At 41.0% G+C, this 27,741-nt stretch overlaps 1 protein-coding gene and 1 long non-coding RNA gene across 20 annotated transcripts in view; one reads left to right on the top strand and one right to left on the bottom strand.

Moving 5' to 3' along the window:
- The window catches only part of baz2ba (bromodomain adjacent to zinc finger domain, 2Ba), a gene marked incomplete at its 3' end in the record, with an annotated part of 93,650 nt that overhangs the window by 12,632 nt on the left and 53,277 nt on the right, over positions 1 to 27,741 (top strand). For all 19 annotated transcript variants that reach the window (XM_084129306.1, XM_084129316.1, XM_084129310.1 and 16 more), the window contains exon 2: positions 2,071 to 2,114. The remainder of the gene's footprint in view (positions 1 to 2,070; positions 2,115 to 27,741) is intronic.
- Positions 21,240 to 27,741, bottom strand: part of LOC311092527 — a 10,387-nt gene continuing 3,885 nt past the window's right edge. The window contains exon 2 of the long non-coding RNA XR_014608252.1: positions 21,240 to 24,564. This is a non-coding gene — a long non-coding RNA (uncharacterized lncRNA). The remainder of the gene's footprint in view (positions 24,565 to 27,741) is intronic.

Below are 27,741 nucleotides of genomic sequence, written 5' to 3'. Positions count from 1 at the left end.
GAGAGAGAGAGAGAGCGACTCTATATGTGTGTGTGTGTGTGTGTGTAGCACGGTTCTTCCATTAGCGTGTGAGTGATGACCTCCAGTGTGGGCAGTTTAAGTTATAGCCCACCCCCTCCTCTCTCTCAGATGGAGCTAATTGTCTGGTGGCCATTTTTGAGGAAGTGTTTCCAGGTATTAGGATTTTTTTTCGCCCTCTGGATGGCCATGTCTTTTTTCGTCTGTATTCATCTTTTTTTCTCTTCCATTCTTCACTCGATACTGTCTCCTGGAGAATCCACATTCCTAATGATGAAAGAATAAGATTATCAACAAGAGAGAAAGAGATCTGGTCCAAGGCTGTTTTTTTTTCCCAGTCACAGAACTCACACACAGATTCCATTTTGTCAGCTTTCAGCTGGGCATAATACAGCAATAAAAGACTCTGCCCTGCAGCCACACTGAATCATACAGAGCAAAGAGAGAGAGAGAGCAAGAAAGAGATGAGAAAGCGAGAGAAAAGGAAAGAGAAGTCTCTTTGTGCTGTGTGTGCTCATATTGTATGAAAAAAGATGAATCACTTCTATTTAGGGATCAGTTTCCTGAAACTGGACGGGTGAGACGATTCCACGGGAGATAGATTGTCGGGACTTGCCTGTGTTTCTCTGAAGGGTTGGAGCTAAACGTCTGCAGTCGTGGCAAGGTGCTCCCTAAAGGACCGGCTCCTCCGTCAGGAAGTATCAACCTGGAGAAGAAAAAAAAAAAAAAAAAAAACCTCCCTCCCGTCTTTTCTTCTCGCACACCATCCTCACAGCTGCGCACAGTTTCTAGTCTATCCGAAGGGGGTGCGTTATCATTTCATCTAAATTCCTCCCCCTAGGCAAGTCAATAAAAAAAAAAAGTAGCGTCAAGACGTTTTTGATTAGCTGGTCCTCAGGATGGATGAAGATGTTTGGGGAGAGCTCAGCACTCGTAGAGCACGCCACTACACACACATTCCGGCCTTTGTTTGCTGTAGCGCCGTGTTTTTGTTATAATGATCAGTTTGTACGCATCATCTAGAAAATGATCAACCCCACCAGTGTGCTCGCCATTATCTCAGTCTTCGTCTCTCTGAGCTGTCATTACGACTGAACTCCCCCCCCCCCCCCCACCCCCCACCCCCCGTAACATCGGCTCTAACGGCGCACGTGTCCTTGGTCACTGCGGTGACGGAGCGCCTCCACTGTGGACGGATGAGTCGGATTTTGATTGACGCGTGGATGCTGTCAGTCACAGCCTGGTTCAGTGTGTAGCAAACAGTGGTAAACTCTTCCAGACTTCTAACTCTGGCCGGGCAGTTAGTTCCTCTTTTTAGTTCTTTAAAACATTTCCATCTGGGCACAGATTACTCTGCCGAGTGTGTCTGCTGTTCGTTTGTGGTAGTAATTTGTTTTAGCTTTTTTTTTTTTTTTTTTCTCCTTGTGCATGCGGCGTTTGTTTCTGAGCAGCGTGTGTATTTGCAACTTGTTATCTGTGCAGATTGAGGAGATTGGAAACCGAATCTGATTTGTGTGCCTGTTTCACCTTTGTGTCTCGGTGCTGTGATGTTCCTGATAATTCTTAAGCGCGCACACACAAACAGAGAGAAATGCACACAAATGCTGTGAGAAAACTGGAGCAGGCTGGTTTTCTGCACAGTGTGTGTGCTTGGAAAATTGTCCCACACACCCTGGGTTTTAAAGCCTTGCTGTAATTCCAACAGGTTTAGCAGGAAAAAGACGGAAACAGGAGCGTGTATGAGCATTCACACATTCATGTGTTTTTGCTTTGCGTGTGTGGGCTTGTGAAAAGTGGTTGTCAGTGTGTTTGTGTACGTTTGCATGCGTTTTTCTTACTTAAAACCATTGGCAGCCACAGGTTGGGTGTTAACACTCTGTATTTCTCTAGCCACAAAACTGAAACCTGTTGCTGTAGACTTTTCCCCTTGGGGCCAAGCTGCTTATTAAGTCTTATTTAGGGCAGTTTATCTCAGTTTTGTTTCTGTTTAGTGACCAAATGTGCCATTAAAACACTTCTCTCTCTCTTTTTTCTCTCTCTGGTCTGCTACAGGTGGACAAGCAGTGATGTCACACAGCTGAGGACACTCCCACTCAGTGAGTATTCATACTATAATGCTTAATAGCCAGTTGTCATCACTTTTTCTTTTTTTTTTAAACCTTCATTCTGTGACTTTGCATTTGTTGTAAGACCAGTTTTCCAGTTTTGAAGTCATTTGTCACGGTTATGCACCTTTGTGTTTGTTTTGGGTAATTGGACGCTGTTACCGAAAAGGTTGAACACAGATTCAGCTGATTTAAACCTAATTTAATTTCGTTCTTAGGATGTGAGCTTCTCTTTTCACCCTTCTCCCTCCCAATTAGCTGAAACAAAGCTCTCCAAAGGCAATTGTTAGGTTGACATTTCTTAAGCGTGCTTTGTGTTTTGTTTTTTTTGTATTTGTAAAGATCTTTAATTTGGCAGTTCATTTTCACAGCCGAGTCTCTTGAACGAACCGCTGCGGTGAAGACAGTTTGTGCTTTGGAACAAACAAATCAGCCGGTTTCTCTCTCTCCCTGTGTGGGCTCAGGCTAATTGGTAGCACGGATGCTGGTCGCGGTGTTAGCGGTGATGCTAGGCGGGCGGCAGCCTCTCAGGGCTCTCTGCTCGGCTGCATCGTTTCATTCCCCAGCTCCCTGGTGGTTTCAGAGAGTGACAGAAATACAAGGACATTTCTTTCCACTTTCTCGCTGTCTCCTCCTCCCTCTCATTCTCTCTGTCTCTACCACTAACAAGTGACAATGTAGAGTTTGAGTTCTGGAGTGCTTAAAGACTGAGAAACGGACTGCAGCTGCCTCAGGTGAACATGCAGCTGTGTGTAGACCAAGTGCTTCCTCAGATGTGTGTGTGTGTGTGTGGTGGCTTACAGATTACTTTTATTAGAGAAGTGTTCCATTCACACTCCAGAGGAAACAATATATATGGAAAGAAATATATGGATGGCAAGAAGGAGAGAATGGCATAGGGAAAAACAGAGAGAGATAGACAGAAAATTGGCAGACAAAGACAGCGAGACAAGGACGGGCTCTCAGCTACACATCATTGCGGCCTCTCACATTGGCAGCAGTCACTGCCACCGTCTCAGCCATCAATAATGGTAATGGAAGCTCCATCCGAGCATTGATTTCTGGGAATTGTAGGAAGGCGTGAAGGGTCATCCGTGCTCAGCGGCTCTGCTCGTTTAGTGAAGGCGACACAGGCCAGGATTTCAGCATGAATCACGCTTACATTCCTGTATGAAGGCAACACCATGCATGTCCTTTTAATGCTTAGGCACTGCCCTAGAAAAGTTAGAAAAAATGGAAAAAGGCTTGTTGTTTTTAGGGCTGTCAACACCTTCATTTACTACAATTAATTACAAAAAAAAATAAGGTGGTTAAGGAATTGACACATTTAATTATGGCCTTTGACTTACAGGCAATGTGCTTCATCAAACCACATTTACTGAGTGCAGGCAGCAATGGATACAGCACCAGTCTCCCTTACATTCAAAATCAGCTGGATGGAAAATATGGAGCAGAGATGCATCTTAAACAGTGTTGTTATTGTTAACTAAGACTATTAAAAATCATTTTGGGTAATTGAAATAAAGTATAAATATTAGATGAAGATCAAAAATTGAGAAATATTGCCCTGGCAATTAACTGAAATAAGACAAATTTAAGTACTACAATTATGAAAATTAATTAAAATCAACAAAGCACATAACAAAATTGCTAAAACTGTAATTAGAATGAAAACTGCAAATAAAAAAAATTAAAAGCCATTTCAAAATATTAATAAGCACAATAATAGAATATAAATAAAACTAAGTACTGGACGCAAAAAAACAAACAACAAAAAACAGCATCTTAAAAAAATAAAAAAAAATAAACTTGGACAGATTGGTGACTCAATTACAGAATGGATTGCTGTGGACTGTAGGTCAGTGATAGGCTCATAAATCCACTTTCTGTAACGTTTATTATTCAGTGGTTCACTCTTCTACCACAATAATGTAACATGTTTGATTTATTTTAACTTTTCTCAGCAAATATTGATATAGGCAGTTAATTGTGACTTAATTTGATTTGTAATGTGTAATTTACACCAGGTAATCAATTCAGTTATAATTTTTATTTTTTATGTTAGAACAAGCATTGCGAAGTAAGGATAAAGTGTTCCTGTAGCTCAGAGAGCACGACAACACCAATGTCATCGGTTTGATTCATGAACTGATAAAATTCATGAAATTATAAAATGTAAATGAAGTTGCTCAGGATAGAAGTGTCTGCCAAATGCATTAAAACAAATATACAAATATACTGAAGCCTTGCAAGAGTATCAGTTATAAGGAAGAACTTTTCTTTCTTATGAAAAAAGAGAGGACGGAACAAAAAAAACACTGCTTGAGCACCCAGAGGGAATTACAAAAGTTTATGGATGGAGAGAATATCATCCAGTGTCTCTTCAACTGAAGAGTAAAATCAGGTCTGTCAGGACATATCGAGGAAAAACACTCCTCTATCCTTTTCGTTCTGAAATGAAGGTTATAAGTTGTAGTCACTGAAAATGCTGGAGACTACATAGAAAAGAGAGAGAACTGAGCTCTTCCAATCTTGCCCAGGGGCAAACCAGCTATTTATTAGCGCACATGTTAAACCCTCTCTCTTCAAAGCAAACTTTCCTCCCAGCCTCCCACAGAGGGGGAAAGAGAATAATAAAGCAGAGGAAATGGCATTTCTCTGCACAAAGTGGATATGAGTATGTTCAGTGTAACCTACTACTCTTTATTTCGAGTAGAGAAAGAATGAAAAATGAAAGCAAAGGAAGACAAAAGAGGGTGGTGAAAGGGAAAAAAAAGAGGCAAGAGAGTGTGTTTGAGCATAGATCTTGGCCAGGCAGTGTCATGCTCCTGGCCTCTCTCTTTCTCTTTCCCGCGTCCCTGGGGACGGCTCATAGCTCATACTTCCTGCTGGATCTTGAGCAGGAATCATGGTAGAGGGGTCTGTTTTCATTGCTGGTGCTGTGCAGTTGGATTGTGTCTGTACTTTTGCGTCAGAGGCAAAACATACCGGTTGTTTGATACAAATAATGCAGGCTTGCTGGATTTTTGTGCATGTGTGTGTGAAAGGTGTAATGGACCCCTGCCTGAACTCTGCTGGGCCCTCAAGATCCCTGGTGAGAGTTATTACCTCAGTACAAAATGCTGGACACACACACATATGAGCACACACAGCGAAGGAGAAATGGGGTGCCTCAAGTGTCTGTCATTGGTCCCTTTTGTTTTTTCTCTCCCTCTGTTTGCCGCTTGCAATTTTACTGTTCCTTCTTGTCTTACATATTAATGCCCTGGCCAGGGCATGTGGCCATGCTGATTCTGACTGTACTGGAGGGTACAGCAATAAATACTGAATCTTCCTTAGAGAGAAAGAACGAGTTAGTTAGATGAGGCAGGTAATGTTCAGAGAACATATCATAAACATAATCTCCTGTTATCTTGTCTTAGCCAAGCCCCCCACAGTGTGTCTTCATCTATGGCTCCATACACCTACACACATGATACACATCTTTTCATGCAGGTTAAAAAGTGGATAGATGCTATTAATTTGCTGATGTCGTGCTTTAAAATGGCAGCACAATGACAACATAAGCCAAAAATAACAGTATCAGAACATGTATGCACTCTAGTATCCATTACAACTAGAAACATAGATAGATGAATACATTAAATAGAGGAGTTAGAAGACAGGTCTGAGAGAGCGGGAGGGAGAGAGAGAGAAAAGGAGAAGGGAAAAACATCCAGAAGGTCAGGATCAGCGGGTGGCCATCTAAGTGAGCGACATTCAGAGACTCCGATTGAGTTTCACCCGCCCTGTTACCGTGGAGATCCATCCAATAATACCACCCTATCCACATCAGAATCGCTACAATACACTACACCTACAACAAACTGACAAATAGTGCACTGGCTAAACTGACACAGCCACAGCAGGCAGTGCTCATCTCGCCAATGCTCCGCAAGAATCCGCATATTTTGCTTCAACAACACAAATGTTTTAAGTTGGCGATCCCAACCCTAAGACAGGTGTCCTTTTGAAATAATGGAAACAAACTATTTGTTGATTGTGGTTCAGCTAAACACTGTGGCACCATGTAGGCGTGTCAACGTGGTTACCATGTTTTTGGATTGCAGATAGCTTAAGACCAACCTATCCAAACTTTTGGGTATCCTGATGTTCCATAACACCTACTGTTGAAAAACCGACACACGAAGCGAATCTGAGAATTAAAACGGACACAAAGCCTTGGGGCTTTTCAGAGCAGCTCAGTATAAAAGGACAAGGGTTTTATCTCGGCACTGCTCTTAAAAACTTACTGAACGGCTTGGAAGTAACCAGCAGTCACCTTCAGGCTTTCTCCATGCAGCCACTTCTACCATTAAGCAAGCAACAGTTAAGTGAAAAGTATTCGATTCTCAGTGGGTAAATGAACATTCGCTGAAACCACTGTCTCACTGTCTCCCTTGAAACAGCTTGACATTCCATAATGTCATTTTTAAACGCTTTCAAGCCATTTACTTGAAAAAGTTGAAATGCTTTCTTTAGATGCCACAACTTTATGTTAATTTAAAAACAATACACAATGGAAATCATCAGACAATATTTAACGTTAAATGCCTTCCAGAATTTGCCTCCAGTTCAGTTGTAGACCCACTAAAACCCAGGTCAAGAATAGAAACCTTGAGGCCTAGATTCTGACAAAGACCATCCAGTCAACCAATCAACTGGAATAGAAAAAATTCAGAACTTTTTACAGCTTGGGTAATATCTGGGACTTTCCATGAATATATTTTTTCCTTTTCAGTAAATGGTTGTGGTTAGAAAAGAAATTGTCAAATTTAGGTCAAACTAAATATTTTATTTGAGTTAATATTGTGTTCTTATTGTGTTTACTTGTTTATTTTCCATTCATTTTATGAGGTTTGCAATTTTTCCAACCATGATATAAAAAATTCAGACATGTCTAAATGTAAAAAATGCAAGTAAGAGGTTTTAACTTAAATTAGGCTGTCACTTTACTAGTTTATATGACAAAACTAATAGTTTTCACAATCTAAAAATATTGTGCACCATTGGACATCAGAGTGTACAGCATTTGTCCAAATTGCCATAGAATTCTTATAAATTCAAATTAATAGTTAAGCCTTTAAGTACATTGGAGACAGACTACTGTCTTGTCTGACCATAAGCTGAGACCCAGACCAAGGCCACTCAAAACCAATAGTAAAAAATTAAGACCCCAACTCTAATATCTTCTCACTAAAGTGATTCTACGAATCAGCATCCGTCAAAATGTCTAGACTTGATCACATTATGTCGTAATTAGTCTGGGTGAACTTGTTTCCGTAAACAGCGTGTAGGATTTATTGTCTCGCGAATGTGAAGTATTTTCTTTGCGTTTGAAGCGACAAGAGTTTGAGATGGTTTGGTAGATTGGCAAAACACAGAACATAGCTAATCTCTTTCTAGTGCTGGTGTATGTGTTTGTGTGTGTGTGTGTGTTTTCCCGTGCTGATGCTAAAAGCGGCGTGAGGACGGATCTGAAGGAGTGAGTGCTGGAATACTAATGAACAAACAGAAAAAGAGGCTGTGTGCTCCCATCTACCTCTCTGCAGTGGGCTCGCTCGTTCCTCTCTCTTGCTCTCTCCCTTCATCTGCACCTCTCGCTCACACAGAGGATAAACTGTGTACATGATGACATTTACACCGCAGTTGCACGCAGAGGGAGTGTGTGTGTGTGAGCCCTCTCATTCCTCTCCCCACCTCTGTTTTTTTTCCCTGCTCTTCCTTCATTTTGCTCTGTGCTCATCTTCTCTCCATCTCTCCTTCTCTCTCTGTGTGTGTTCAGCACAGGATGCGCACCTCAAGGGAGCACACACACACACAGGCCATTATTTATGTCTTTTTTTGAAGGGCAAATATAAAAAGGAGTGGCTTTGCTTTACTGCCACAGATTTGACGTGCTAGCTGTGGATCCAAACACACACTTATGACTCTTACTGAACAGTAGCCATAAACTGTGTGTGTTATGTGAAGAAAAATCAGCATCACAGCTTACATGCTTTACTCTGTAGGGTTTATGTTCCATTTAGAGTGTAAAAATGTGTGTGTATGAGGTGCGATGAGGGGGTGTGTGTTTTTGAGGTCGGCCGGCGGGCGTCCCTCCAAACTCCCTGAGGAATCGGGCGGTTAAGGGCAGTTAGAGGGGCTCTTGGGGAGGTTGGGGGCCCTCGAAGAAGGTTAAAGAGATTCTATTGAATCAAACTGCCCCACTCTCTCACACACCGAGATTTGACCCCTCATAAACACACCTTTCACACCAACCACACACTCTCTCACACCTATCTCATTCACACTCCTAGACATAAACACACGCACACACACAACCCTGGAATAGCAAGCTACCCAGGGGTCCCCTTCCCTTGGCCTGGGGTATTTAGAGAGAACCCATGGCAGGCACCAAGCTCAGAGCTGTAGAGTGCCGGAGCCGGGCCGATCTGGATCCAGGGTGGTCCGGGGAGATTCTCACAGCATATCAAGGGCTTTTTGTATTCTGGGTGTCCAGGGAGAGCTCATTACTCTGGGTGTGCGTTCGTAGAACCTCCCTCACCTCTTGGAAATAGAGAGAGAGCTGAGATACTGGACCTCAGGGAGGTCATTACAGAAAGAGAGGCTGAGACGGAGAAAAAAACAGGAAGAGAGGTGGGTATGGAGTCTTAGAAATAGAAGCGATAAAGTTTGCTGATTCGTGTGCGGTGGTAGGGGTCTCTACGTGCGATTTCGGGCATTTTTGACGCTTTTATTAATAGGGATAGTGGGAAATGGATGCTTAAAAGAAGGGAACCGGATTGGGAAATGATGCCAGGCAGACTCGAATCAGCATCACCCACATGAGCACCACTGCGCAATAGCTACATTTATACAAGGATTTTATTTATAAAAGGATTTGTGAATCGGATTGCCAAATTTAGGGTTCATATAAACAGAACTTTCAGATTCTTAAATCAGATTGGATTCATTCGGATTGATGACAATTAGAGCATGTAAACAGACCTAATGTAGAGATAATGCTACACCAGCATCTTCTGAATATTAGGACAATTTTGCTGTCATTATACCAAAATATTTGACTACTGAATGACCAATCAGAATCAAGTATTTCAGACAGTACTGATAGAATATTTAAAAAACAAAATTATAACATCACAAAACTAATTAGATTTCAGAAGTGACACAATGGGGAGCCACAACAGAAAAAACATGATTATCGCCCAGTGTGATGATAATTTCAAAATTGCGAAGTATCGATTTATTGGTCTGTCACTAATCAGGGTGGTGGTTTAGAGCCACAGATACAACAAGAACGTTTTTCCATCATATCTGGCTATTGTTTACAGCTCACAAGGGTCTTGAGTGTCAGGGGGGAGGGACGGATGGTTTGGCGTGCAGATGGTCCAGGGAAGAGGGGGGCATTGTGTCTGTGTGTGGGTGATGTGCAGGGAGATATTTAGTATTTTATTGGTCTGTTCCAGAGGACCCAGCTGCTAGGTCATTCCCTGCTGGCACACACGGAGAGCGAGAGAGATGGCGAAAGAAAATACAGAGAAAGAGGGGGCATTAGTGTAGATGTCGATGCGAACAGAGAGGATTTAAAGCGCAGAGGAGAGAAGAAAAGTGAAAAATCAGAGCCAGGATGAGAGGGAGCGAGACGGAGAGGAAAAAAGGGAGGGAAGGAGTGGGAGAGAAAGGAAAAGAGAGCGGAGAGAAAAAAGGAGGGAGGGAAAGAGAGATAAGCAGCGAGCGAGTGAAATGTGTCCGCCGTGATCCATCAGCCCTGCAGCCACACTAATCACAGGTGGAATTCAGCGAGCTCTTTAAAACGCTGCCTCTCATTTCAAACCCTGCCCTCAGGCTCTCTGTGTGTGTGTTTAGAAGTGTGTCAAAAATCTCTCTGCTTGCCCTATTTTGTGTCTGTTTGTGTGTGTATTCCACAGTGTGTGTGTGTGTGTGCATTTTAAGAGAAAGACAGGGATCTCATGAGACGGCGCGTTTAGGTTGGTGTGTATGTGTGCATATTTCTGCATGTGTGTGCACCTGTTTGTGTGTGTAAATCCCCCAGAGACGATATCTGGCTCAAACAGCTCCAGTGATCACAGATTGTGCCATTACTCTGTGCGTGTGTGAGCGATCAGAAAAGAGATGGAGCACAGAGAAGAGAGGTGTGAGTGTGTGTGTGTGTGTGTGTGTGGGAGAGAGGGCAGAGCGTCTTTGTGTCTCTACCTATCCCATCATCCCGTTCAGCTCAGCAGAGGTGACACCAAGGTGAGCGTGAGCGCTCTCTCTCCTTCTCCATCACACCAGCACTGCCTCTTGCCCTCCCTCCTCTCTCTCTCTCTCTCTCTCTCTCTCTCTCTCTCTCTCTCTCTCTCTCTCTCTCTCTCTCTCTCTCTCTCTCTCTCTCGCTGTGCCTCTCTGCACGGCTCAGTGGCAGATGGAGGCTGTGTCAGCAGGGAGAAATGGCCATTCACACACTCCTTACACACACTCTCCTTCTCTCTCTTGCTGTATCGGGATGAAAAATTTTGGCCGATACGCATAGCTGATAATGAACTGATACTGAAAAAGATAGACTCTGTGTCTATCTATCTATCTATCTATCTATCTATCTATCTATCTATCTATCTATCTATCTATCTATCTGTGTGTCTGTCTATCTATTTATCTGTCTGTCTGTCTATCTATCTATCTGTGTCTGTCTATCTATCTATCTATCTATCTGTCTATCTATCTGTCTGTCTGTCTGTCTGTCATCAGAATGTTCACTGTTACATTGTACAACCCTTCTGTCTATCTATTTATCGGTCTATTTATTTTTTGGCTGCTTGTAATGATTTGGATCTTGTAGTAGTGCTTCATCAAACATTAGAAGATATTTTCGCATCTTTCTCAGTTATGTCACTACAGTCACAGCGCATCTGGGTCTCACCTCTTTGCACAGGTGTGTGTGAGCGTGTCACACAGGTCAAAGAAGTGGAAATGTGCGATCATCATTTTGTGTTAATACAGCTATTAAAACTCAAGGTGAGCGCGAGATAGAAAGGTCGGAAAGAGTGAGGGAGAGGGAGACTGAAGAGACGGCAGGAGGAACAAACGATGCACAAAGCGGGTGACAGCGCAAGCTGCTTTAATATGTATGTATTGTAGGTTGATGGTTGATTTCATTAGCAAATCTCATTGTTATGCATGGATTGTTCTCCTGCAGCAAAATGAATATTGCATTCACGCCGCCCGTAGGTTTGGACAAAAACGTTTGGATTTTTAACTGCAGCCTTAAGGAAAAACAAAACATGTTTTATGAGGTTTTCCCTCCATTTCTCTCTAGATCCAATTGATGGCAATTAAAAGCATTTAGCACGTTGTCATTCACTATTGATGAGGCCTTGCGTAGAGAAAGAGAGTTTAATGTGTTTGCCCCTGGTTTTGTGTCTCTGACATGTTTAATTGTAACCAAATGCCCGTCTTTGTCTTTCAGTGTGTGTGTGTGTGTGTGTGTGTGTGTGTGATTTGCTCTTTCAGCCGGGTGTTTCTATAGAGGTAGTGTGTGTTGGATGCCTGTTTGATAGCGTGTGAAATAAGGGGTTGATGTTAGTGCATGTGGAAGTGTGTGATATTAGAGTGTGTTTTGTGTTAATGACAAGCCTGTATAGCCAATCTTAGGTTGTATAACAGGACTTTTGAACTGTGCTGGGTCTCTGGTGTATATAGAGGTCTGTGTGTGTGTGTGTCTCAGAGGTATTAATAGCCTGACCAGGCACAGGAAAAAAGACTCTTGTTTTTCCATCTGTTTTCACAGGAAACAGTCAGGACGGATTATCTCTCTCTCTCTCTCTCTCTCTCTCTCTCTCTCTCTCTCTCTCTCTCTCTCTCTCTCTCTCTCTCTCTCTCTCTCTCTCTCTCTCTCTCTCTCTCTCTCTCTCTCTCTCTCTCTCTCTCTCTCTCTCTCTCTCTCTCTCTCTCTCTCTCACACTCACACAGACACACACACACACACTTTCCCTTATTCTTTGGGCTAATGATCTGATGGCTATTGCAGCACATCTCTGGTTTTCTGTGTGGATTATGGAATCATTTGAAATATGGACGTTACACTTTCCATTCGGATATCCCAGTTTCTCTGTCATATTCATCAGAGTGATTCAGGGAGATATAAAATAATTTCTGGACTCCGATTTGCTGTGGCAGCCGATCAAACTGACGGAGGTGTGGAGTTTGTGGATCAAAAGCACATAGCGGCCTCACACACTCAAAACCACTGTGTTATTTGCTTTCAGGCAAAACATACATTTTTGTTTGAGAATTAAGAGAGAGCTCAGACTTTCTGCCGCTCTGAATAAAGGTTAGTCACACACTCAAACAAATTCACAAGTGGAAATAGAGAAAGGTGTGTTGAGATGACTGTACGCTGTGTGATTACAGTAAGCACACCCAAACAGACACAAGCACAATATGTGCACAGGACACAAGCACAATATGTGCACAGGAACACACACAAGCACAATATGTGCACAGGAACACACACAAGCACACTATGTGCACAGGAACACACACACACACACACACACATTGGGTTTCCATGTTTTATAACTTTTGATAGACAATGATTTTAATACTGTACAAACTGTATATTACATCCACTTACCCTACCCCTAAACACAATCCTCACAGAAAACTTTATGCATTTTTACTTTTTCAAAAAAACATAATTTCATATGATTTATACGCTGTTTTCCTCATCAAAGCTGTTTTCCTCATACCAGAAATTACTGGTATTACTGTCCTTGTGGGGACTTGCTTCAGCAGAATCAAGAACATCTGTACAGAGTTCACAGATTTGCTTAGTGCCCCTATTAAAGGTTCCTAATAGATTTACATGCATCAAAGGTTTAATTTCCTCTAATATACACTGCACATCACCTCATTTCTCAAAAAGTCTGAAAACGGTTCGTTCAAAGATTTGGTCTCTCTAAACCCCTCCGTTCCGTGAGCCTACTGTGCTCTCATTGGTCAGATGGCCCAGTCTGTTGTGATTAGTCTACCGCTTACAGCATGTGTCGGAAACAAAGCGCCTATTACCAAATCAAAATTTTAGCTCCGGAGACTTCCTCAGTGCTTATATATAGTAATACGAACATTAACCATGGCATCATTTTTTTCCATATCAATTCAAACGTCCTCCCCTTTTGTAAATGCATGCTAAGTGAATTGGCAGTGTTTAAAACATGGAATGAGACTGGAATTGCTGACGAATCGATTCTTTCTTTTAGGAGAATTGTCATGCACTTTGATCTTTAACACTTTGCAGACCTTTTACATTCACAAACAGCTATATTACACACTGAATGGAAGGGTAATATTCACATAATAGAAGCATAAATGGGAGCACTTTAATTTTGATGAATGATCTAGAAATGGTTGATAATTTGATACATGTCTTAATTTTATGTTATAAAAAAAGTCCTGGAACTTAATTTCTAGGTTTTAAGTACCGTATTTGGGTCTCAGACTTTTGGACTCCACTGTACATATGCAGACTCTCTCATTGGTCTGATATGTTTTGCAGAAGAGGAACAGATTGTGTCCAGCCATCTGCTATTGAAATGTCTACAGTGTCTGTCAGTGCATGTGTTTTAGAGCTGAGGGGAGAGATAGAGAGAGAGACCTGTCAGATGCAGCCACATTCAACAAACACAAACACTTTTCCTTTATATTATTAGAACAGTTTAGCAGTCTAGTGTGGTGTTTAAAAGTGATCACCAGTTGCTTCATAGGACTGAAGCACTAAATGTGTGTGCGCGGATAACAGCCTGTGCCATTAGTGTGTTTTCGTGTGAACAAATACACCCACATTCTCAGCTTTTCTCACTGATTTGCAGCATTGTAGCTGCACAGGAAGTGCAGAATCAACTTGCGGTCAAAAGTGAAAGCGACATGTGTGTTTATGGGGGGCGTTGCTTTGCTATACTTTGGAGAAAAAACGGCCACCACTGATTTGCAAAAAAAAAAAAAAAAAAAAAAAAACTTGCTGTGGGTTAAAAGTGACTTAATAAATCATAATTTTTAAATAAATAAATCAAGGTGATCAAAACAGTATTTTGTATTTTTTTTCTGCTTTTTTTGTGTACATGTGTATGCCTGTTATTTTATATATGGGGACAAATTTTTACCCAGAAGTGAGCTAAACCTGACGAAACTTCCTTTTGGGGATGTCCTCATTTGAAAAAACAGTATAAGAATAAAGTAAAAAAAAAAATTTTTTTTTTTCAGCAAGTTTTATGTTAAGGTGTGGGTTAGGCTTAGGTTGCATTTATTATAGCTAGCTCTATATAAAAAAACAATAGAAGTCTATGCAGTGTCCCCATTTACATGGATAAGTAAATGTATGTATGTGTGTGTAGCATTTCAAAGCAAATCATTTTGTGTCAAATGTACAGAGACTAAACACTCTGTCACAATCAAAGCAGGAGACATGAATACTGTTGTAAGCTGGGTGTGTGTGTTTTTGTGAGATAGTCGTGTGTCATGTTCTCTGATAACGTCTTGAAAGGATCAGCACGAACGGAATGTTTAAACAGCGAGAGAATATTTACAGGTACATCTGTAAGGCACAGAGCTGCAACCGTTGTGTGTGTGTGTGTGTGTGTGTGTGTGATGGAGATGTGACTGTTTGCCTGTCAGGTGATTTAGGAGACCATTAAGGGCTTAAACCATCAGCTAATTTTACCACCACAGTCTATTACATTCATTAAACTGCATTAGGACGATTCAGTCAAATGCATCAAACATGTCCATCTGTGGAGACGAGTGTGTGTGTTTTGTCTCCCCTCCCGCTGCTGTGGTTTTTCGTGAGGGTATCAGGTAATAGTAGACTCTAAACTAACAGCGACCTGCGCTCTTCCCCTGATCTGATCGTCTGTAATGGCAGACACACACTCACGGCTCTCAAAGATGGCCGCCTCCACAAGGATGACAGTGCGTTTGTTGTTCTCGCTCCGAGGAGATTGGAATGTCAGGATACGTGAGCCGAGCGAGAGAGAGAGAGAGAAACGGCTGTGTTTTCTCTCGCTCTGTATCTCTGCAGGCTGTCTTCCTGGTTGTGAGTGAGGCGTGAAGGATGTGTGCTGCCCCTCCCCTCCTTCCTCTCCTCTTTCTCCCTCCCCTCGCTCGTCTGATTGGCTGAAGGGACAGAAATGGAAACATTATTCGATTCCGTCTCCTCAGAGGTCAGCGACCTCTCTGAACGCTCTAAAGACCGAGCTCAGCATTTGGCTGTGGGACGGCTCAATGTTAATGAATGTTTAAAGAATAGCTAAAACGCTCAAAGAGAGAGAGCTAGAGGGAGACAACAGAGAGTCCATGTTAAGTAAGGTGCGAAGAACCCTGGCTGTGTACAGAATGGAACACAAGCCTTCTGCGTACTATACTGCGCAGTATATCTGTATACTGTCTACTAACATTTTAAAAGAAAATATGAAACATCAAAATATAAATAGGGCTGCATTTGGAAAATTGCATTTTTATTTTAATTATTATTACTGTAAAAAAAAATCAAGTATTCAAGAAAAATGATATAATAATAAACAGTAAAATTACAATACTAATATTTATGGCCATCTTCATTTCTTCATTTTAAGAGATGGAGCAGCATTTACTGCAAACCGAGCTTCTCAGAGATGCTGAACACTCTGGATCATGAACTTCTCACGTGTAAAAGCACAGTTCTGCGCTTCACTATGAAACGCGCCACATATATTTAATTACATGGCTTCAGCACTAAGCTGTATCGAGATTGCAATTAATCATGCAGCCCTTGAAATAAATGTTTTCTTTTGCATTTTAAACCTAAGTGTGTAAAATTGTCTCAGTTTTTTAAGTTCTCCTATCCCAAGTTAATATTCAGAGTCAGTAAGCCATTTGTAAGATGACTGAAAAGTGTAAACACAAGTGTGACTGTTGTTTGAGAATTTCACCCAGCCTGACATAGCAACATTGGCTTAACCAGTGACATAAGTTTGGGGCGTAGCTTTTTGTTTATCTGAGCAATAGAAGACAAGGGGAGAGTTTGTTTAAAACCTGTTTGAAAACTATCATTATTTGTACAGTTTTGTTTGATGCTAGTAGTTCAGAAATGACACAGTTCAGTTTTAACATTATTCGCAGTCCGTTTCAGTATTCAGTCAGGAATTAAGTTTTTTTTTTTTTAAAGTTAAGCTTATTTTCATTACACAGGAAATGTAAGGCCAGCTTGACCGCAATGCACTGTAGGAAACCCAGTACAGTGTGAAATATTTAGCCCAAAATAATCCAGGTATTTTCTGTATATAGTATATTTGCATACTATGCATGGCATGCGTACTATATCCTGTTGGAATTGTAGTACTAGTATGGTGATATGCTGTTCTGAACATGCCCATGTATCCTTAGAGCTTTGCAGTAGTCATGTTAAGTGATAGCTAATTTACGAAAAGTACATTTCCTGGTTTAACCCCAGACGAGATGTTACATGTTACGTTTTCTAAAAGAAGAATAGAAACAAGTTTAATCCCTCGTATATAACACAGGAGCAGAAAGCCACAGTCCTGCTCTGTGGCCGTTTTACCCTTCAGCAAGGATGTTAACCTCAGGTTGCTCCAGTGGGACTCTGCCTGTAATTAGCATACTGTAAGTCACTTTAAATAAAAAGTGTCTGCTAAATACTACTAATAATTTGGTATTTTTACGCTTGCCCTTCAAGTTTGCTTGCGTACTTAATTAGGTTAGTATGGAGTAGTGGTTAAATATCTGGGTTAGTAACCGAAAGGACATATGTTTGAACTCTACAGGGGGGAGTGTGCTATTACCATTGGCATTAACCTCAGGTTTCTCTAGGGAGACTGTCCCTGTAAAATGACTCATGTCAACATTACCAACTGTCTGGGGCGGTGCCAATGCAAAACCAAAGAGAAATGATAATACATTAAGTTATACGACTCAGTCTCAAAGCCATATTAAGGGCGGTGGTGGAGATTTTGACTCGCAGTGACACGAATCTTTTAAATACATTTACCAAAAGGATTCGGGTAACATTTTATTTCTATGATCCACTTTAGACGTTCTACTAACTATGAGTTACTTTGAACTACGTGTCAACTTATTCTACTAACCCGAACCCTAACTCTAACCTGATAGTCTACTACTATTAGTAGGGCTAGTTGACAGTTGAAAAGTTACTTATAGTTAGTAGAGTAGACCGGCAAAATAAAGTTAAAAATATGTTTATTCAGATTAGTTTACTGATTAATATGGTGAATATTTTAACATTGTTATTCCAGTAGGTGGCATAAGTTATTGCGTTATTATTCATCATTCACTCCAATTTGTTAAAATCGAATAATTGAGTCATTATGCCTTATTAAAATTGATGTCTATACAAATCTACTAATAGCCTATACTCCAAAAAGATGGTTTATCTGCTGGGTGCGACTTTTTCAAGATATAGTAAAATAAAATAAAAACGTAATAGCCTAAATAAATTAAGAGCAGTAATGTTTCTACCTCATAATCCTTTGTTGTGAATGAGATTGACTCACATGGTGAACTTATCAAACATCAATCAGTGTTCATTCACTCTCATTCAGTGCTGCTCTAAGACAGAATCAAAACCGTGAGCTGGGCATATTCATTCAATAGGTCTAACCAATAAAATGTGCTTTCACTTTCACTTTACTTTGCTTGCTAGTGCTATAGATCTACAAAGGCAGGAAAGTAGGAAGTGAACTAGAAATATGCGTTCATTTAAAGTATTTGTTCAGAAAAACGTTTTTCACAGTCTTCACTGAATTATCATTATAAGCACATTAAATGTTCTATGTGAATTAATAAATGGTAAAATCACCCTTCCATGACCAACACTTGTCATGTGGGGGCCAAAGTGGAGCATGATCTGAGGTGCATTGATGCCCTTGAGGCTTGTCACGTGAACGTGCCTTTAGTTGAATTAAAGCGTATGCTAAATGGCTGCTTGCCTGCATTGTGTCATGTTGAGCACATAAGAAAGCCATGCTGAATATTGCTGTTTTTTTTGTTGACATGGCCAGGACATATAGTCCATTTTATAGTAGAACTATAACTCCTTATAGTCACCTCACATCGCCAAGGGTCGATTGTGAGCAGGATTTGTTTGGAGCAGGATTCAGTTTAGATTGGATTCATTCATTTGGAAACAGATAAAACAGGCCAATTGTATGTGTTTGCGGTGCAGTCCAAGGCAGAGAATGTCTGTTATTCCTCAGACTGAATTCTAAGTGTCTTGCTATCTCACAGAGAGGAGCTTATCAAAACTGTGTAGATGGACACAATGTATGAACACTGTATGTGTGTGAGGAGCGACAATGTGTGTTTTAAAGAGTGTGTGAGCATTTTATTTGTTGTTTCCATTGTCACACGCAGCTGCTTCAAGGTTTATTCTCTCGTTTTCTCTCTCTCTCTCAAGCTTGAATTGGGTTCAACGTCCACATCTGTGTGTGGCAGCTGTGTGGGACCTTGATTGGATGAAATGATCAGATGAGAGGGGGAGGACAAAGGGAAAGAGTATATAGAAGGAGAGATGAGGAGTAATCAGAGGGAACTCTGTCTGATTCTTTTGATTTGTCTGTCTCTCACTGTTTCTCCCTTCAGATAAAGCTCAGTGTAAAATCAATTTTAGATTATATTGACCTCGGCCTGATTTTCCCTGCCGGTTTGTATTTTGCTGTAAAGGCGATTTGAGTGATTCTTTGAAAGAGAGAAACATTTTCAGAGCCATGGCCTAGTTGTTAGTGCACATAGGCATTTATCAGCTTGCATTTCCTGAACCTGTTGCACATTCAACTCAAAAATGTGAGACTCGCGCAGTAGAATGAAAAAAGGGGGAAAAGGGCACTGAGAAAGATGAGTGCAATGGTCAAATATGCCCATCTAACTCATGCTCACATAGAAAAACAATGGAAAAGTAGCATAGTAAAATGCATGTTTGGCGTGAATGGCCCCTTGTTCACCTTAGGGATGTCAAAATCACCAGTACTTCTGTAGTTTGTCCCAAGTCATGTGATGAGGGTCTTAAAAGCACACGGAAGAGGAGGCTGACACTCAAAATTTTCCCCATGAGTGTTAGCAACTGCTAATAAACATGACAACATTATTAAGAAAGTACAAGAAAATGGCTGAATCTGATTTGACGGACATGCATGTAGGTTAAAGGTTACCAGTTGAAGTGTCACTCTCTCAGTTGGTTGTTTTGTAACGAAATAAACTCAATAAACTTCACAACCGAGTCACACAGTCCGCTGTTTGAGCAAGAGTTCCCTGAGGACAGTCACTCTCCCGAGAGAGATAGACGGTCGGATTTCCGCTCGAGTTTGTTCAGATGCAGACCTTCACTTGTTAACTCTTATATTTGAGCAGAAACAGCTTTCATGTCATCCCTCACTGTGATTTTTTAGCTCTCGCAGGAGGATGAGGTGCATGCGGGCAGCGTGTTGCGCGGCCTAGATTTAGCGTGTTTGTGTGTTTACCTCGCTTGTGTGTCTTGTCTTACCTCTCTGTGTTATTGTTGGGGGCTGTGAGTCACTGGATGTTAATCATTTCCCACACGGGCAAAGTACACACACACACTATCACAAACACACACACACTCACACAAGCAAACTGGCAGGATCAGCCGTGATTACTCACTGCTACACAGGGCTAGTTTTATTAAGAGCGTGTTTACAGCCTGACTTTTAGTCATTAGTCTCTGCCTGTAAACACTTCAAAATCTCATAAACAAACAAAGAGTGATTGAACGGCCGTAAATTGTGTTAAAGTAGAAAATCTTTTTTGGAGAATGATTTGTAATCAGTCCAGGATTATTTTTAGCTACCATTAAACCAATGAAACGGCGTAATGCTAATGCTACCGTGTTTACGTTTGGTAAACAAACGTGTACAGGCAACGAGCAGGTGCCAGTGAACCGGTGAGGGGCGCCCGAAGATCTCTCTCCTCCACGGCCCTCCGAGGGTTTCACACCGGAGGAGCTCCTGGTAATTAAAAGACAATTTTGTGAAATTGATTAGATTATGCTAATCAGGGGAGATAATATCTAGAGAAGCCTGAGAGTGTGTTAGTGTGTGTATGAGTGGGTGGATAAGCGTGTGTGTGTGTGGGTTTGAGTGATTATGAAGAGATGGCAGTCCGGTCGCCATTTCAAACCCCTGAATCCACCGCACTTGTGTGTGTGTGTATATGTGTGTGTGTGTCTGGAGATCACTCTCACGCCGCCATTTCACACAGCTCCGCTCGGCTGTCTCTGCCGCTCCTGAAATGTCAGAGCGATGTTCCCTGGACTAGGCGTGAGGATATGACAGCTGGCTGCTCACCTGCTGTGTGTGTGTCCGCACGCTGGGTGCTTTTAACTGATCCCGTCCCGTGCCTTTAATGCATTCTGTCAATGATAGATAATATCTGTCTTGAATGAAAAATAACTAAAATCGGTGTCCAAATCAGTTGAAATGAGGCAAGTCATTGTTACAGACTGATGATGTAACGGCCAATCAGATTCAAGCTCTCTCTCTCGCGCTAAGACAAACTGCCTGTCAGTGACCTTTGACCCGCTGGATAAAGAAACACAACTGGCATCGTTCGCAGCAGCAATCTTTATCAAACAGTACAGCTCTCTAAAAGTTGCGTATAAGTAAACAAACAAACAAATAAATAAATAAGCAACATTCATCTCATTAGATGCACCATGGGTGTCTTTGTAACTTGAGACACTTGTGCAACCACAAAGACACACACACACACACTATGACTCATGCATGTTATCATCAGAGATGAACGGTCTTGCCTATATTTGGCTTGCAAAGCCACATAAACTTCACATAATTGGCTTTCTGTTGGGAAGGAACGAGCCGCGCGGAAGGCGCTCTGAGAGAATGCATAAAGCTAAAAGACTATCTCTTTAAACGAATGCCTAATTATGCCATTACATTAACTAAAGAAAGAAGCTCTGTTCTAAAAAGAACAAGGAAAAACAAAGACAGCATTTTAGGTGGAGAAGAGAGGTGGATGGAAAGTCCGAGACTGAGAGAGAGAGAGATTGGTGCCTTCAGGCTTTATTTAGCTGGGACAACAGAACATGAGCTCATTACACACAAATACATTGCGGCAGCTACACCTCCAGCGCACAACTACACATTTAATATGATCTCTCTGTGTAAGCTCTTAGACACTCTTTTAGCGTGATCTCTCCATCCAGATCAGCAGATCTTCGATGGCGCTTTGTAGTAACTGATCACCGTAGCTGTTTTAAAACCCTTTCTGCCTTTCTATGTAATGTCTACATAGGCGGCTGCGTTCTAACACAAATGGAACCTTGTAACTGGTTGATTTAAACAAGTCTGTTCTCTTGTTTGTAATACACTCTGAAAAAATGTGCAAAAATGTTACCTTTAGGGGCGAAACAGCTTGTCACTAGGGCAGTTACCTCAAGGAGACATCTTTCTACCATATTTATGCCTAAAAGGTTCATACTAATATGCAGCTTTTAGGGGTAGAGAGACATGGTACAGAGTTGTCCTTTTAAGGTAGGCCTACTAGTGACAAGCTATTACTAAGGTACAGTTGTACCCTACAGGTACAATTATTGCAAAAAAAAAATACAAGTAATACAAGTATAGCTAATATGTACTTGAATGGGTAAAGACCAAAATCTCCAAAACTGTTTTTGAACAGTTTTTAAATTGGCAATAAATCAACAACAATGGGCCACAAATTTTTCTTCTTCAGTTGATATGTTTAAAGAAACCTGTATCATGTTAAAAAATCGATGCTTTAGGCTAGCTAATGTACATTCTATTGTCAACAAACCAGTGATTTGGCTCTCTTCTTCGTGGTAATTTTAGCTGTAAGATACTTAATGCTTATTCCAAGATTCTGAAGTATTCATGCTATGTTCTAAAATGTTCAGTCATGCGACTGATGTTGTATGTGACATGACAATGCTAACATGGTGGATGTAGTATGTCTGTATTGTATTCATACTACACACCTGAATACTTTATTAACTGTTGAGATGTGTACATACACATTTGTATTTTCTCTTTTTAGCATTAGCATGTTACGAAGCTAACTAAGCTGATTACTGTAATAAGAAAAGAAAAATATAGCACAAATTTTGAGCCATGAAATAATCATCTGTATAATGAACATTTCTGTTGGCTTCTGTTGAGCTCGTCACAGTGCATCTTGGCATTGTCTTCTGCAAATGATACAATACTAACTTAGAATTCGACCAAAACTGGAGGTGCATACTGAGTAGGTGCTACATTTGCAGGTATAAACTTTGCAACAGTTAAAAAAATGTTACTATATAGGATGAATGTTTGTATATGAATTAAATATGGACATACTAAATCTGCCATGTCTTTTTGTCATGCGTCTTACCTTGCTTATGCCATTCACAAGGTTATGTTCAGACTGCAGGCAAATGTAGGCCGAATCCGTTTTTTTGTGACTCACATGTGACTCTCATCTGTTTTTCTCATGACGGTTTGAATGGCTCAAACCACATGGAATCTGATCTTTTCAGTTCCGATTTGTGCCACTTCCATATGTGGTACTAAATCTGATACAGGTCAGATGTTTTGCAATGAAACCGCAGTCTGAACAGTCATATAGGAATTAATTTTTCCGTCACTCTAGTGCAACATTCGTCACAATTCTGCGCTCATGGGAGTCACTTCAAAGATTTTATGTACCCAAAGTTATCAAGACGGTTGCAAAAGGTAGTCAGTGGAGAGGACAGTGATGTGTCAGTGTCAGAACTCATAAGTATTACAGTGTCAGCTCATACAAGCAAAACACGAGGGCTCGTATCATAAATGTTTAAAAACTCTGCTCTCTTTTTTCACATCCTCATCTTTGTTTTTTTAAATTGCCTGCGCATAAATTAGCTGACTTCCGCGGCAGATCACACTATGAATAAACGCGTAATCACTTACTTTAATGTTCTCTGTGTTTATTCTGTATGACAGTGTGCTGCGTGATGTCTTTTTATCGTTCTTTTGTGCATGCGGGTCAGGTCAGGACTATGATCTGTTCGCACTGGAATCTGATATTGGCCACATTTAAAACCATAATGTGCAGAGCTTTACAAAAAAAATCAGATCTGAGCAACAAATCAGAATTGAGCACTAAGGCTTGTAGTGTGAACGTAGCCTTCAATCTAGTCCAGATGCGCACTTTAGAATCTTGGCGAAAGTTCAGAGTACTTTTAACTTCCTGCTTTATGAATACTATAAATTCAGTAATACTACTCATTTTGCATGCTGTTTTTTGCCTATTTTTAATAGGGAAGTAGGCATATTGGGATGGCAGCATATTTACTACCTATTAGAACTTTCTTTGTGTCAGGACTCAGGACAGGAGTGTACCTATAATGCATTAACATGCTCTCTAGGTAGGCAGCTCATTATGTTTTGGAACAAAGTTAGTCGGTGTTCAGGATTGAAGGATTTGGGCCAGTCTAGTCTGCTTTACTTCAACTCTTTACTTCTGCTTTAGTCCCTCTTTCCTAGTCAAACCCAGCAACCCACAGTAAAATCACGCAAGCAGCTATTCTCATCTGCTCACTATGTTTGTCCTTTCCGCCCCTTCTTGCTCCTCTTTCCACTTTCTTTCTTGTCAACTCCTCTCTCTTTCTCTGGAGGGAGAGAGGCTGATGCAAACGGGTGGGCTGTGGTGTAATCCAGGGCCTGGGAAGGTCTGCGGATCAGACTCTGTGTTCCGTATCCTCCGCGTGTCCTTCGGCCTTGACGCCCCCCGACCCGCCCGCTCGCCTACAGTCCTTGACGATGCCATCATTCGCTCATAAATTCCGACCGCATCCTCCCTGACCCGGCGGCTGACTCCTCCCACATGGCGCATGATTGACTGCTCGCGGCAGACCCACTGATTCCATTTAGTCCTCCCAGATTAGTAGCGCTTTCCGCTCTTGTGTACATGTTTTTCTACATGTGTGTGGGATTCCTCAGGGTTTCCAGGGCTTAGCCCACCTTTGTTTTAAAGATCAGGCACAGTAACGGCATAATCCAACGCCTGTTTGTCGCCATAGCTCCTGGTAATCGTAATCGCCTTGAAATATTGTTGCGGTTGTCGCCATGTGTTCGTCCTGGCACTTGGAGAATTCTCTGGAAGGTTGCCGGTACAGTCGAGCAGGCCCAGACTCGGAGATGGGCAGGGAGTGTGTTTGGGTGCGCAGATGTGGGCCGTTTTCAGACAGGTCTGTCTGAGGAGGTAACGGCTCAATAAAAGGATCATATGACAGGGGTGCGATGCACAGAGCGGAGGAGGAAACTTCAGTGTGCGTTTTAAGCTAAAATTAGGCAGATGGTTAGACTGCACTGGATTAAGTCTGGAGGCGAGAGAGAGAGAGAGAGAGAGAGACAGGGTGTGAACAAGAGAATGACAATATTTAAAACAAAAATTGCTCAAGCAGCCATAGTTCTTGTTTAACCCCCAGAGGTCGGCGGTATCGCCGGCGATACCAGCTCGCTTTTTTTTTAGCAGTGTAAAAGAAACTCAAAAATACTCGGTTGACTTTGATTTTCCATTGGAGTTTCATACATCAATCGATTCTGTTAAATGTGTATTATTTTTGTGTATACTCACAATAAAAACAAAGTGTTGTGCTTTTTGCCAAATAAAGAAAAATAAACACGAAGCGAGTTCTGCCTCCTCTCTGTCAGTGTAGTCCATTCTGAAACGCGTCCGAAAATGAACCATAACTCAGCGAATACTCAGTCAAACAGGCATTCAGACATACAGGCATGAAGCTTGAATTCTCTTCTTTTAAACAAAGTAATTTTTATAAAAAACAAATATTCACAGTTTATGTAATATGTATGCAAAGAGAGAGATGTCAGTCGTTCTCATCTCAGCTAATTAAGTTTTAATGTGCTCCGCCCACGGAGAGCACGCGCTATTCAAACGCAAATGTGAGCCGATCCAAACAAACCTGTAAAACGCCCATCAGCTGGATAACACACACCGCGAGTTCACTTTCAGACTTATGTACTTTACGATGCTGTGAGGAATAATACTGTCTTGATAATAATCCTGCAAAAATTTACCTCAGAAGTTCTGGAAGTATCATTTCGAGGAGCAAACGGATCCCGCTGAGGAATTAGGTCAGTTCTGTTTGCTTTGTTCTAATCGGAATGAATGAACGCAAAGATGTGTGCTGTTGTGGAGCTACTACAGCTGGCAAAAATACTGTTTTAATATGAATCGCGAATACAAAGAAAGATTACACTGGAAATATTGTTACAATTTTAAATGTTGTTGTAATTGTATAACCTTAAAAAAAATTATATATATATATATATATATATATATATATAAGGATAGATGTAAACAAAATCTTAAAAGGTCATTATAAGCCTTATCTTTAAATAATTTTATTATGCTTTATTAGTGACATATTTGGGAAGAGAATATATTCCAAATCTGAAAATACAGTATGAGAACAATTAACTGCACAATTACTAGAAATGTTTACCTTGGATATTGTACAATTTGCAAGCAAAATTTGTGGAAAAAACAACAAACCAGTTATATATTGTCCTTGCATTCTTGTGGCTCAGTCACACACCTGAATGAAAGGCTCATTACGTATGCAGCCTCATTATGCGGGCCCCATTGACTCCTCAGGTGTGAATCACGCCCACCCGCATATGGCCTTTCCAAACAAAAAGTGTTTTACAAGATTTAAATCAATGTATTGTGTTATGTGAATGATTAGGCAGGATGATTTTCACATAATTTTGAAGAAAAAATTCTAGGCAACAACATCCATTAGTCAAAAGTCTTATTTACATATATTTAGAATGTGTTTTATGGCCTTATTTCAGAAACTTTAGTTTTTTGTTTTTAAAAAAACCATGCATAAACATTATTCTATCAAAAATACAAACATGTACATGCAAGTTGTTCACATATTATGGTAGCCCTGTTTGTGCTAAATAGAGTGAATTTACACCTTTGCCATTAATATGTTTATAAGCAACTGAAAAAAGCACAAATGTCAGGGCATGTCAGAACATCTCAAGAACCCAAAAAAACCCTCAGACTCCAGAGGGTTAATTTGCAACTCTGTCTGTCTATATTTCTCCCTTTGCATGCATGTGCACGCACACACACACCTATAACAACACAAATGACTGAAATTAAATTGAACTTGACTTGTAGGCCCATTTAATTATGCAAAGTGTCTGTGTATGTTTTGATTTATACTCTGGGTTGTACTGAAACAGTCTAGGTTCACCTCTAGTTGATGCTTTTGAGTGTTTGTCATCTAGTCAGTATCACATGACCTAAGTGTCAGTTGTTTTATATTGTGACAGGATGAGGAAAGTTCCCCTGCCTGCAAACTTTGAACTAGTGTATTTGTGTTATCTTTGCATGGTATTCATTGAACAGGATTCATTTTATATGTTCATCTACAAAATTGTAAAAAATAAAAATACCTGATCTGAGATCACTAAAACAAACAAAAGTGTTGTCCAGAGAAACTGCGCTTTTGGCATTGACCGAATTAATTTGGGCGATTGGAGATATATGCAAGCTTTCGTGTTTCACTATTGGACTAGTATTGTGCAAGTCCGACTATTTTTACTACTACTTTTTTATTTTCATTGATTATTTTGCTTAATTTCAAAAGGCATGCATATGTGATTTTGTTGATGAGACAAACACAGGATTTTTCCCTGCTGCTTGTAGATGGTTATGTGCTGTGTATAGGGTCCAAAATTCACTTTTGGCCACTACAGTAGATAATTTGTAGCCTGGCTCCGCCCTCTTACGTACTTCCACTCAATTTTCATTTTCCTTCAGTACTCCGTCTGGGTTTGCGGTATATTCTTGGGTTTCTCTGGCCAATTTTTTGGTGGTCCAATCAGCGAACAGAGGGAGTGGCTGAGAACGATGACGTTGAGGCCGTGCGCTAGTTTGAGTTGTAGGGTTACGTCACGACCAAACGTTAGCGATTGGTTATAGCAGATCCAGAGTGGCTCTGGGCAGATCCAATAGTTTTAAACTTCAACAGAGTACCCGCCTTCAAGGAAGTTAACGTTTGTCAATGGAGAGTGGCCAGACTCTCTGTACAAATGAAATGTACGAGATTCTGGTAGGACCAGGCTAGATAATTTGTCCCTATGTCAGAGTTTATAGCCCTGTGGTTTGAGTCCGGCTTGTAGTCCTTTCTGATCTTGAAGATATAAGATAGACTTAATGTATGTATATTCCAGTGGTACAAGATGCTTGGAGATGTGACTGATTTGAGTGGCCTACATTACTTATTCTTTGTAAAGATTCCAAATAACCCCTTTTTTTTTACTCATAAAAGACGCTTTTTACTCACATTTGGCACTTGCCAATTGTTATTGTTGGACCCTGAGTGTGTGTGTGTGTGTTTGTGTGTGTAGTTTGGAGGGACCGGAGCAATGCTGTGCCCTACAATTTCCTTTTTGTTTAGTGGGACTGGCACCTCAACGCATCACCCCATTCTGTCTCTCCCCCTCACCCTCCCCCT

The sequence above is a fragment of the Abramis brama genome, assembly GCF_963993115.1.
Source record: "Abramis brama genome assembly, chromosome: 11".
Lineage (NCBI taxonomy): Eukaryota > Metazoa > Chordata > Actinopteri > Cypriniformes > Leuciscidae > Abramis > Abramis brama.
The sequence above is the reverse complement of the archived record's forward strand: the minus strand, read 5'-3'. Positions and strand labels throughout refer to the sequence as shown.